The sequence below is a fragment of the Vidua macroura genome, chromosome 31, assembly GCF_024509145.1.
Source record: "Vidua macroura isolate BioBank_ID:100142 chromosome 31, ASM2450914v1, whole genome shotgun sequence".
Classification (NCBI taxonomy): Eukaryota; Metazoa; Chordata; class Aves; order Passeriformes; family Viduidae; genus Vidua; species Vidua macroura.
In genome coordinates this window covers 386,914-398,925 of record NC_071601.1, presented here as the reverse complement: position 1 = coordinate 398,925, position 12,012 = coordinate 386,914, and the positions used below count along the sequence as shown (strand labels likewise).

The 12,012-nt window shown below is 47.2% G+C and overlaps 1 long non-coding RNA gene and 5 other non-coding genes across 7 annotated transcripts; 4 read left to right on the top strand and 2 right to left on the bottom strand.

The window, feature by feature from the left end:
* Positions 1-2,123: 2,123 nt before the first annotated feature.
* LOC128820829 (uncharacterized) lies at positions 2,124-5,465 on the bottom strand. 2 transcript variants are annotated; one of them, XR_008440980.1, is made up of 3 exons: positions 5,005-5,465; positions 3,195-3,328; positions 2,124-2,709 (listed from the first exon to the last, which is right to left on the bottom strand). It is a non-coding gene; the product is annotated as an uncharacterized LOC128820829 (long non-coding RNA). The 2 variants fall into 2 exon arrangements; XR_008440981.1 differs by having other exon boundaries at positions 2,124-2,585.
* On the top strand, positions 2,238-2,309 carry TRNAW-CCA (transfer RNA tryptophan (anticodon CCA)). Its single transcript has one exon. It is a non-coding gene; the product is annotated as a tRNA-Trp (tRNA).
* Positions 3,928-4,000, top strand: TRNAR-ACG (transfer RNA arginine (anticodon ACG)). Its single transcript has one exon. It is a non-coding gene; the product is annotated as a tRNA-Arg (tRNA).
* TRNAR-ACG (transfer RNA arginine (anticodon ACG)) lies at positions 4,513-4,585 on the top strand. Its single transcript has one exon. It is a non-coding gene; the product is annotated as a tRNA-Arg (tRNA).
* A 497-nt stretch (positions 5,466-5,962) lies between the features above and the next one.
* Positions 5,963-6,035, bottom strand: TRNAR-ACG (transfer RNA arginine (anticodon ACG)). The gene has a single exon. It is a non-coding gene; the product is annotated as a tRNA-Arg (tRNA).
* Positions 6,036-7,712: 1,677 nt separating this feature from the next.
* Positions 7,713-7,784, top strand: TRNAW-CCA (transfer RNA tryptophan (anticodon CCA)). Its single transcript has one exon. It is a non-coding gene; the product is annotated as a tRNA-Trp (tRNA).
* The last annotated feature ends 4,228 nt before the right edge of the window (positions 7,785-12,012 follow it).

The window sequence follows — 12,012 nt, the reverse complement described above, 5'->3', positions numbered from 1 at the left end:
CCATGGGAGGTGAAGTACAAATTCAAAACCTCAAGTGTGTTAACAATGATGGAAGAGGAGTGACTGCCCAGTAATCTCATATTCAAAATCCCTCCTCATCATTCCCAGAATGTCCTCACTATCAGACCACAAGTGCTTATACAATCACAGTCCCCTTCAAATTAAGGAATAGGAATCATCCTAGAAAAATCCCCAACTCTTTGAAATTTAAGTACAATCTCAGTCTGCCTTGATGCCTCTGCACTGTTTGTTCTTTTCTGTTCTCCTCCTTTCCCAGGTTACTTTCCCAGTTTATTCCAGGTCAGAGACATGATTTATATGGTTCACAAAAGAAATGCTTACACACAGTGGAAGTTCTGCCCCTCCCCTAAGGATCTCTTGTGAGAAGCTGCCAAGGGAGTTGGGGTGGCTCAGCCTGGAGAAAAGGAGGCTCAGGGTGGACCTTGTGGCTCTGCACAACTCCTGACAGGGGGGGCAGACAGGGGTGGGTTGGGATCTTCTCCCAAGAAACAAGGGACAGAGCAATAGGAATCACCTCAAATTGCACCAAGGGAGGTTTCGATTGGAAACTGGGAACAATTCCTTCACACAAGGCTCTGCCCAGCCCTGGCACAGCTGCCCAGGGCAGTGGTGAAGTCCCCATCCCTGGAGGGGTTTGCTGATCTGGCCTGGGACTCACATCCCCTGGAGTAAGGGAGTTTTCATGAGAAGGGAAGACTTCCTTTCATTTTCAGTCATGGGACAGCTCTGAAAATAATACCTGGGATGCTAGATTTATGGGAAACATCTGCTTTCCCAGAGCACTTAACCAGATTTGTGTTATGGCAATGTAAATCAGCAGGATTTGACTGCAGTTGGGCTGAACTGGTCCTGGAACTGGCTGAAAACCTGACTTTATTTACAACATTGTAAGGAGCAAGCGACAGAGTAGAATGGATGCGGGGAGGTGCCACTGGGGGTGGTCAGCAGGGAAAAATATGGGGGGGGAAATCTAATAGCAACCACTGGGGTTGAATAGACAAAAACTTTGGGCTGTGGAGGAAAAACCACTGTATTTCCAGGAAGGAAACAAGCTGAATTTCCAGTCTGACCTTGGGATGGAGGATCCTTCATGGAACAAAATGAATCTCCAGCCTGACTTACAGCTCATGGAGCCCATGAGCTGGCTCCTGGCTCCCTCTTGTGGGAAAAGGTGCTGGAGGAGGAAGGGAACCATTGGTGCAGGATTTGCCCAGGTGGAAAGGTAAAAGCAAGAGGAAATGCCTCTTTGCTCCATCCTCAGCACTGGTAATTCACAGGGAAAATGTGTGATGATTATTAATATGTTTAGACAGCAGGGATGGGATTTGGTTTCAGGCATCAGATTTTACAGAGGAATTGAATTTTTGGAGGGAGTCACATTCAAGGTAAGTGTTTAACTTTAAAGTTAATGTTTCCTAACTTCATATAATTTTATAACATTTCTATAACTTTAAAAATCTATGTAACTATAGTAATACTGAGATCTCTGCTCTTACCAGGATTAGGTTGAGCCAGAGAGGAGTTTCCTGGTGCTTTGCCCATTGCACTGCTGGCCACAGCCCCTGCCTGTATTGCCCCTCTCCAGACACCCTGGTAAGACCCTGCAGACTGTCTCCAGCATGTCTCCCATGGGGTAGGAATGAAGCTGGGATGGAGCTGGAGAGGGCTAAGGAAGGCTTCACGTCCTTACTGATACTGTTGTCCATGGCAGCCTTGCCCTAAGCGCCCATGAGGAAAGGACTGGGCAGCGGGAGCTGCTGGTGGACCTTGCCTGCAGGGGTGGGACATCCTGGCCTCCTTGTAGGAGCTCCAGGTGCCACTCCCAGCCAGCACAGGGCTGTGGCTGGGGCAGCACATCAGGAGCTGTGACTGGCCTGAGCCCACGTGTGCTCTACTCTGCCAAAACCATTTCTGACTGGGTTCACAGACAAAACCCACCTTGGGCTGCCCTGTGTTCCCCCCCCTGAGCCACCATCCTCCCTTGGAGCATCCCTGAGCCTGGTTCCTGCCCTCACTGACCCTGTAGGTCCCCTCATCCCACCCCATACCTTCATCCTGCAGCCTGGTCTCTGCAGCCAGGCCTTGGCCACCCTCCCCTCAGGTTGTCCCTCCACAGCCACAGCCCTGCTCCTGGGGTGCAGGGACACCCCAGGGTGGTCCCCATGGAAAGGACATTCCCAGCAGCCAATCCGAGGCCCCTGGACCCCCTCCACCCTGGCCTCGTGGCGCAAGGGCAGCGCATCTGACTCCAGATCAGAAGGCTGTGTGTTCAAATCACACCGGGGTCACTCTGGGGCACCACTGGCACTCCTTTGCTTTTCTGGGGGGCTGCTCTGTGGGAGGGTGTCTTAGGCTAGGGGTGTGTATTCTATTTCCATCTGTTGGAGGTGGGGCAGTTGTCTTCTGTTAATTGGGCAGCTTTTCTTTATATCTTCCACAGTCCATCCTCCTTCCAGGGAGATATCTTCTGTTCATGGGCCAGTGAGTGTCACTGCATGGCTGAGAAAATTCCATCATCCAGCTGGGAGATACTCTGCCCAGGGGGAGGAGCCAAGCATTCCTACCTGGATAGAATTTGAGGCTTGGAACACCACAGGCAAACTTTTCCCACTGGATTCCCAGAGGAGCAGCTTTCTTCTCCACTGGATTCCCAGAGGAAGACCAGGCCCATCTACACCAGCACTGGACCTTCAGAGGAAAACTCCACCCTTGTACAGGATCCCTGCTCCAGCTGGCACTCCAGGAGGGCTGCAGCCACCATGGAACGGGACTCCTGCCACCACCCTGACCCACAGGGTGTCAGGTCCTATTCTGACTCTGTCAGTGATTTGTTTTCTTTTTGTACTATTGCACTTGTATTTTTAATTTTCCTACTAAAGAACTGTTACTCCTCTTCCCATATCTTTGCCTGAGAACCCCTTAATTTCAAAATTATAAAAATTCGGAGGGAGGGGGTTTACATTTTCCATTTCAAGGAAGGCTTCTGCCTTCCTACCTGTCTTTTCAAACCAAGACAGAGGGGCAGGGCTTAGGGGGTAGGGGCATGAACTAGACTCTACAGGGAACATGACGCCCAGAGCTCTCCTTTAAGCAGGGAGCTGTGCTGGATAGAAATTATGGGTCAGGATGCAAGCAGGGAGGTTTTGTTGTGGTGGAGGTCTGTCATAATTTACCTCAAGAAGGAGTTAGTGCCTTCCTCAGGAAAATGCAGGAAATTTCTTAACTACAGGCTCAGTTACTTCTGGAGGACCTGCACATGCTTGCCTGGCAAGGTAACATGGGGTGGTATGGTCAGTCCAGAGGATACCTGGAGGGGAATGAAGAGCAATTACTCTTGTGTAGGATTATGGAAAAAGGGACAAGTTTCTGATGAACAAATACGGAAAGATTTTTTCAAGAATATTAAGACCATCTGGAAAGCTGTAGTCTGGGCAATCACAGCTCTGAGTCTGCCTGAACAGTATGGAAACAATCCTTCAGAAAGCCATGCCCAAAAGGAGGAAAGATAAAAAATGAAAATGACTGGAAGGCCAAGGATTTACCAAAGGCAGACCACCCTAGACCAAAGGAATAGATTTCTTTGAAGAGATTATTTCTTTAGTGATCAAGTGGACACTGAGGACCATCTTTTATCTTGACTTTGGTTTCACCTCTGACAAGGACTCCCAGACGTGTCCCTGCAGCAGGACACGCACACAGAGCAGCTGAGCTCAATCCAAAGGCAAAGCAAAGGGCCAGGAGCAAGCACTGAGGGGGTTGGGGTCAGGGGTTGGTGGTCCACGGGACCCTTCACTGCTGGATGCTGAACTGGGTGTGGTTTGGGGTCTCTGTGGTGGGAGCAGAGGCTGTTCCACAGAAGGAAGGACACGGCCAGCCTGGCAGGGACATGGGAATGGCAAGGGGACAGGGCCAGTGGCGCAATGGACAACGCGCCTGACTACGGATCAGGAGATTGCAGGTTCAACTCCTGCCTGGCTCAACACTTTTAGCCCATGGAAATTTCTCCTGCCCATCATCCATCCTCCCTCAAGCTCCTGATGTCCTGCCCCACACTCCAAAAGGGGCAGGGCTGGGGCCCACACCAAAGCCAGGGGCACCACAGCAAATCCCACAGCGGAATGCAGGTACTGCTGTCCCACAGCCAGGACAGAGACAGCACTCCCAGGATGTGCTGGCACCTCGTGTGCCCTGCTCCACAGCCCCCTCCAAGGCTCACACTGGCCTTGCTGCCCTTTGACAGTGCCTTGACAAGTTTTGCATGGGACAGCAATGGTCTCAGAGTAGGACAAGGTCCCATAGAAGCTTTGGAGCTTCCATCCTTGGAGTTTTTTAAGGTTTGACTACAACCTGATATCAAAGACTGTTGTTCCCTGAGCAGGGATTAGATCACCTGCTTCCCAGGGATCTCCTAAATCTATTTTTTCTGTACTTAATTAATTCTGTCACAAAGCCCATCCAGTGATGGGAAGCCCCCAGAGGACTGGGAGGGCTGGGCCAGTGGCGCAATGGACAACGCACCTGACTACGGATCAGGAGATTGCAGGTTCGACTCCTGCCTGGTTCGCAATTTTCCTGCCCACAGCCTGGCTGTCATATTGGTGGTGACAGGGGACATCTTCCCCCATGGTGACCTGCCTCTCTCTGGTGTTGTCCCTTCTTGATGGGCTTCCTGCACAGCAGAAATTCCCTCGTATCAGGGCAGTATCTGACTGGACACACTGGTGAAAAAAATTCTCTGTGAGATGGTAAATCACTAAGAGAGGAGCCCAGAGAGGCCATGGCCTCTACATCCTTGGAGATATTCAGTCTGAGGATGCAGTCCTGATCTGCATGCCATAAATTAAGCAGAGATCTGGAATGGAGACCACAAGGTAATTTCCAACACGGATCACTGTTATTTGATGTAAAATTCCCATTTCCATGTTCTTTTGTTGCTTCATCCCTTATTTGCTTGTTCATGGTCCTGTCATCACTGTTTCGTACCTTCACTGTGTCTGTGGCTTGGGCCAGGAAGGTTGAAGGTGTCCATGTGCAGGGTAGCCCAGACCAATTGGCCATCAAGCAAGATCTTGCTACAGCTCACCTGCCCGCCCCTCTGTCACCAGGCTGGAGCAAGTGGAGGTGGTCTTGGGCTAAGCTTTCCCCTCCACTGGGCACCACAGCTCCAGAGAGTTCTATAAGGCCTGGGAAGTTTAACTACACATCCCATAGGAAGGCAGGAGACAGAGCAGCTGAGCTGAGCCTGGAGCTCAGTACAGGCATCTCCTCTTCTGGGTGGTGGAACCAGTGGGACCACAGGTGAGGAGGGCAAGGCAGACATGGAATGGGCAGGTGGGAGCAAGGTGAAATCCTGCCACTTCCCTTTAACCACCAATAAATCCAGGTGGTCCTGAAGTGAGGACAGCAGGTGGGATCAGAGGCTGGGGCCAGTTGCTCAATGGACTACGAACACACCTAACTGTGGATCAGGAGACTGTAGGTTTAAGTCCTGCCTGGATCGCCCTGAAACTGGTGGTGAGGTGACAAGGGACAGCTGCCATCCTGAGGCCCTTAACCTTCCATCTCTACAACATCACCATCACAGGAACATCATTTTGTGACATCAAAGCTGTGAGCAGGGCACTGATTCCAGAGCAGAACTTGTCATGGCACTGTCAAAGGGCAGCAAGGCCAGTGTGAGCCTTGGAGGGGGCTGTGGAGCAGGGCACACGAGGTGCCAGCACATCCTGGGAGTGCTGTCTCTGTCCTGGCTGTGGGACAGCAGTACCTGCATTCCGCTGTGGGATTTGCTGTGGTGCCCCTGGCTTTGGTGTGGGCCCCAGCCCTGCCCCTTTTGGAGTGTGGGGCAGGACATCAGGAGCTTGAGGGAGGATGGATGATGGGCAGGAGAAGGAAGGTGCTGACAAAGGGAGCAGGAGGAATTTCCGTGGGCTAAAAGTGTTGAGCCAGGCAGGAGTTGAACCTGCAATCTCCTGATCCGTAGTCAGGCGCGTTGTCCATTGCGCCACTGGCCCTGTCCCCTTGCCATTCCCATGTCCCCGCCAGGCTGGCCGTGTCCTTCCTTCTGTGGAACAGCTTCTGCTCCCACCACAGAGACCCCAAACCACACCCAATTCAGCATCCAGCAGTGAAGGGTCCCCTGGACCACCAACCCCTGACCCCAACCCCCTCAGTGCTTGTTCCTGGCCCTTTGCTTTGCCTTTGGATTGAGCTCAGCTGCTCTGTGTGCGTGTACTGCTGCAGGGACACGTCTGGGAGTCCTTGTCAGAGGTGAAACCAAAGTCAAAATTAATGATGTTTCTCAGTGTCCATTTGGCCATCGAGGAAGAAATTGTATTGTCCCAGAGTGTTCTGCCCTTGGGAAGTCCATGGTCCCTGTCTCCAGCTATCATCACATTCTTCCTTCATTTCAGGAACATTCTCACCTGGCCTCTGAGGTGGGATGGACCAGACTCTTTTTCACTCTTTTCTTGAAAAAAACTCCTCGTGGTGTTCATCAGGAACCTCTCTCTATTTCCATCGTTTTACTCTGAACCATTGTCCTTAAACAGTCCAGGACTGACTGTACAACCTCACCTGGTCTTCCAGGGAAATATCACATGGAGATAAGTCCAGGTCCCCCAGGAGCAACTGAGCCTGTAGTTGAGAAGCTTTTTCCACTTTTCAGAGAAAGCCTTCACCCACTTCAGCTTCCTCATGAGGCAAAGCGCAGCAGACACCCACCACATCTCCCTGCTTTGTCCTGCACTTTGCTTATGATCTGTGACATGTGAATCATGGGTTTGATATCCATGCATCTTCCAGGTGAATGGGGCCTCTGTCCCCGGGAGGTGCTGGGCTGCGGAATTTTTTGCTTATTTTTTTTTTGTTAAGGCTAGGACGAAATGCGTGAGATGCTATTTCATGTTTGGACTCAGATGTTTATTAGTTGTTATCTATATAATAGTTTCACAAACTGTGAGCTCTACAGTATTTTATTTCAACAAACTAAACATGGAGCTGTATCTCTCTCTCGATAAGTTTTTTCAAGGATAAACTGTTCAATTAAGAAATGACACTTAAATTATTATTTTTTTGACTTAATAACTAAGTCAACTATATACTTGTGGATCACAATGTGGATTTTTTAATCTAATGACACAATACTACTCCAACGTATGAAGAAGAAGGTGAAGAAGAAGGACTAGCTTCTGCTCTAAAACCTGTATCTTGTTATATATATATTACTATATTCTAAAACCTTTAACTCTAAGTTTTCTACTATGTGATATTACACATTTCTATTCAAACTACACACCCATAATCCCAGTTCTATCATTCAATTTTGGAAGTTTTCTCCATGGCCTCAGGTCAAATGCAGTGTTCTCTTAGGGGCCAGTGCCTGTCAGCACAGAAAGTCTAAAAGTCTCAGTAACCAGGGTTCCAACACTGGGCCACTATTTTTCCTGTCCCTCTGGAGACGCCATATCCAGGAGCCTGTTTCTCCTGGGAGAGGCTCTGCAGGGCTGCTCTGGGCAGTGGCCATTTTTGGCTTTCTTCCTCTAAGTATCTCATTTAGAGCCCTCTTTTCTCAGCAAGTCAAGGCAGGCGACGATGGTGCCACTCCTCTGTCAGGTGATGCAGAATTCCCGTTTCCTTAAAGAATGCCCCAAACTCCGGAATGATATTTGAGCAAAAAGTGCCTCACCTCTGACCTCGTGGCGCAATGGCAGCGCGTCTGACTCCAGATCAGAAGGCTGTGTGTTCAAATCACACCGGGGTCAGGATGCCTCCTCTGTGGGCATGTGAGATGGGCACTTGCTTTTGCCTTCCCGCTCTGTAACTCTGTACCCCAAATCCCTGCTGAAGGGCAGTGGATGAGCCATGGCAGAGTGGTCTTTCCTTGCTGGGTGAGTGTTCAAAGTATCTTCAAAGTTATGCTTCTTCAAAGCACAACTTCAGCTTTCCCTTATCCAATGTTTGCAAATCTGACAGGAATAGTGGGCAGGCACCCCAGATGTGGCTTCATGTCTGGGTATCAATTCTTCTGGTCCCAAAACCCCTTTGGAAGGGTAAGTAGCTGTTAGGGGGGATAAGATCCCTTAGTATGTTCTTCCTCAGATTGAATAAACCCAATTTCTCCCCATCTCTCCTCACATCCCCTGTATCCAACTCCCCCTCCACCTTGACGGCTCTCACTGAACTTGTTTCACTATGTCAGTGAGGTTTTTTGTTGGTTCTGTTGAAACACCTGGCTGTGGGGAGCCTTTGCTGAGCCATCAGGACTGGTCATCAGGATCTTTAACTGCTTAGTCTTCTCTTGATTCCCCGTGGTGAGATAGACAGAGGGGATGGAGGGCTGGAAAAAAGGCTTGAATCTGTAGGAATTACCTTATATGAGTTATAATTCATAAAAAAAGTAGTTGAACTCCTTTAAGAGCTCTTTCGAGGTGAATTTAAGAATATATAGACAGGAGACATACTGAAATAAGACAATGGATCAGTAAGACAGACAAGAACCTAAGATCCCTTATTCCATAATGCCTGGAGTGCCACCAAAGGGTTGAGTGAGCAGGGATTTCCTCAAGATGTCGCTGCCTCACTGCTTTCAATGTCACAGAATCATCCAGGTTGGAAAAGACCTCCAAGACCATTAAGTCAAATGTCCTTATCTTTGGCTCTGTGATTTTCTGTCCCTTTGATTTCTCAGAATGGAAAGAAACTCAGGTATTTCCTTTTGTAAATCTTTAACAGATGAAAAAGCCCCAAAAAGTACAATTTTCAAGATGCTGTTGTTGGGGCAACTGGCACTCTCTTGAAAAGGTATCTGGTAGGAAGCATTATTCTTGTAGACTTCTCATCAGAAGTATTTTCACTGCAGGCAACGGGAACAGTTTTAGATTTCATAAAAATGACGAGTTTACAACTATTCTCATTTTTCAAAGGACCAAACTCTTAAGACTTCTGGAAGCCTTTTTTTTTTTTTTTTTTTTTTTTTTTTTTTTTTTTTTAAAGCAGGAGCATTTTGAGTCACAATCTAAGGAAGGTGTCCCTGCCCATGACAGGGGGGCTGGAACTTTCAACCCAAACAATTTGATGATTCTATAATGAGCCTGGTGATGAGGTTTAATCAAAGGGAGACTTCAACAGAGAGTAGAACTTGATGTCTCCAATTCAAGGCAAGTTGTCATATGCTACTTAACAACCAAGATTATTTCATAATCTTGAGACTCTCCAAATGTTTCCAGTTCAAATACTCTCTCTTGCATAAACAAGGAAATCTTTGAAGCTGTATCAAATAGGGAAATGTGAGGGACAAAGGCTTAAAATATTCCACATTGCTGTAAATTCCTGTAACAAATTCTCTTTCCTATATAACTTTATTTTCAGGTGAAAATCCAGTTCTCAGGGAATTGTGATCAGCCCTATCAAGGTCTGTTACACAAAGCAGTTTACTCTGAAAATTAACATAGAAGTAGCTTGACCAGAGGAGGATGTGAAACCTGAAGCTGGGACTCCTTCACACAGTGACAGATTGGGTTCAACTCTGGACTGTTTGTGTCTGGTAGAAATGTTTTTCAGTAAAAACTTGAAGTATGTTTTGTCAGGCAGCAAGGTTGGTTTTTATTTTTTTCTGTTTGTATAAACAACAGTGTCACTCTTGTGTCACCAGGCTTCCTTCTAGAATGATCCTATGACTGTTTTGGAAGCTGAAGTTTTGTTTTCATTTCTTTCCACCCTGTTGGCTCAAGTCTCAATGTCCAAGTTGAGGACAAGGTCACATCTCCCTGTGAGTGACCAGGGAAAGGTTGTTTTTAGTCTGCTGGACCTTCCTAAGGATAAAGACCACAGAAACACAGACTGGATAAGGTTGGAAGGCACCACTGGATATCATTTGGTCCAACCTCCCTGCTCAAGCAGGCTCATCCTAGAAGACATTGCACAGGATTTTGTCCAGACAGTTCTGGAATATCTCCAATGAAGGAGATTCTACACCCTCTCCAGGCAACTTGTAGGTCCTCCTGTTTGTGGAGGAAGGCTCATTCCATGCCAAAAAAAAGCTCTTTAGCCTTTATTCCCTCAGTACTTGAATCAATCAATGAAGTGACTGCTGGGGAAGTGATGGAGGAACCTATTAATATTTAGATATCAGGAAGAATTTCTTCATGGAAAGGGTGGTCAGGAGTTGGAAGGGGCTTCCCAGGGAGGTGGTGGAGTTTCCATCCCTGGAAGTGTCCATGGAATTACCGGATGTGGCACTCAGTGCTCTGACAAGGTGGGGATTGGTCACAGGTTGGATTCAGTAGTCTGGGAGCTCTTTTCCAACCTAAATAATTCAGTGATTCTGTGATTCTAACAAACTTTGTGTCTCTTATTTCCTCTGGCCAAGCCTGTCCCTGCTGCTCTCATCCCTTCCCTGTTCACATCTACATCTCACTCCTGCCTTAGTGTGGAGCAGGATGGGGGTGTCAGGGCTGTGATTGCTCAGTGTTCCATGTGGGGATGCATTTTTATAAATATCTTCAGCAATGGCATGGAAAAAAATCCCAAAGACTGGGGTTTTGGCAATTTTATTCCAGCTATTTAAAAGCCACACCAACAGCAGGGAAATTCATAAAATGGAGCAAGTGGGAAAATATATAACAGAAGTACTCGGGGCTAATGGATTTAGGGGAAAATAACCCAGGTTGTGACACTGGGTAATTTCTTTCCCAATGTACATTTCGTTGACAGCATGAGGTTGATATTTATCTTTCTCTGCAATCAAGAGGCAGAAGGGCTTTCAGCTTGTACACTGATATCTTTGAAATCAGGCCATAAACCAGTATGGGATGAGTTATCAACTAAGAATCTTCAAGAGAGAAATATTTCCTTGGATTTATTTCAGGGGAAAACAACAATAAAAAAGGCTCAAAGCAATTTCTTATCTCTATCTCTGTTGCAATACCCAAGCCTGAAAACCGTCAGACTTCTTTGTCATCAGATTCCAGACCTTAATTCATAATTAATTTTTTGTAAACTCTTTTTTTCTATTTCTTCAGCTGTTTTGCAAGGTGCAGACCCAGGATGTACTCATGAGTGATTTTTAGGTTGCTGTCTTAGGAACTGGGTGAACATCAGAACAAATTCCAAGAAAACCTGTACAAAGCACAGGGACCAGCCTTGTGAGCAGACACCAACGCTGGCAGTGAGATGTAATTAAGAGTATATTTTTAAAATGAATAAATGTCTAAATGAATACAAGCCAGAGCTCATCAGTTTGTAGGTACCCATCATTCTAATTGCATTCCCTTCCCTATCACAATCCATTAGCTTTTCAAAGCCCCAGAAGTGTGCTAGACACTTTTTATGTTTTATATTCGCAGTGAAAAAGTCATGATGAGAATTTTTCCCAAGAAAGAAAATGGCAAGATGAGGCTGGAGCAGATGGCCCTGCTCAGCACTTCATTCCCCATCTCCTAAAGCTGATAGAGAAATAATATAGGTCTTATTTTGAGCACGGAAAATCAACCAAATTTCTTTCCTTTCCCTGAACTTTTCCCTGGGATTCTGTACCTTGTGTAAGAACAGGAGCTGTCTGCAAATGGGATTTGATCCAACAGCTTGGCTGCTTACTTCCTTCCTTTATGCTTTTGAGATTTTATATCATATTCCTGTAACCAAAATTGTTCTTGCAACTAAGCCATTGCACAAGACCTATGTCCTTTACATGGTGGAAATGGCTGATTAAATACAGAGCTGCAGTAATCCAAAAGGCCAATTACATTTTAGGGTAAAAGCCAGAGATTTCACTCACTTGTGGTGTGATTGCAACAGCTGTGGTCCAAATAATGTACCAGCAGAACTGCTGAGTGTCCTGGGGCAGGAGGAGTGAGTGGAGAGGAAGGAGGGAAGGAAAGGCTTCTCTCCTGTGAGAACATCCATAACAAAATGTCCTGGGGCAGCACCATGTCCATGTTGGCAGTAAAGCAGTGTAGGGACAGAGGTACAGGGCCTGGCTCTGTAATATCA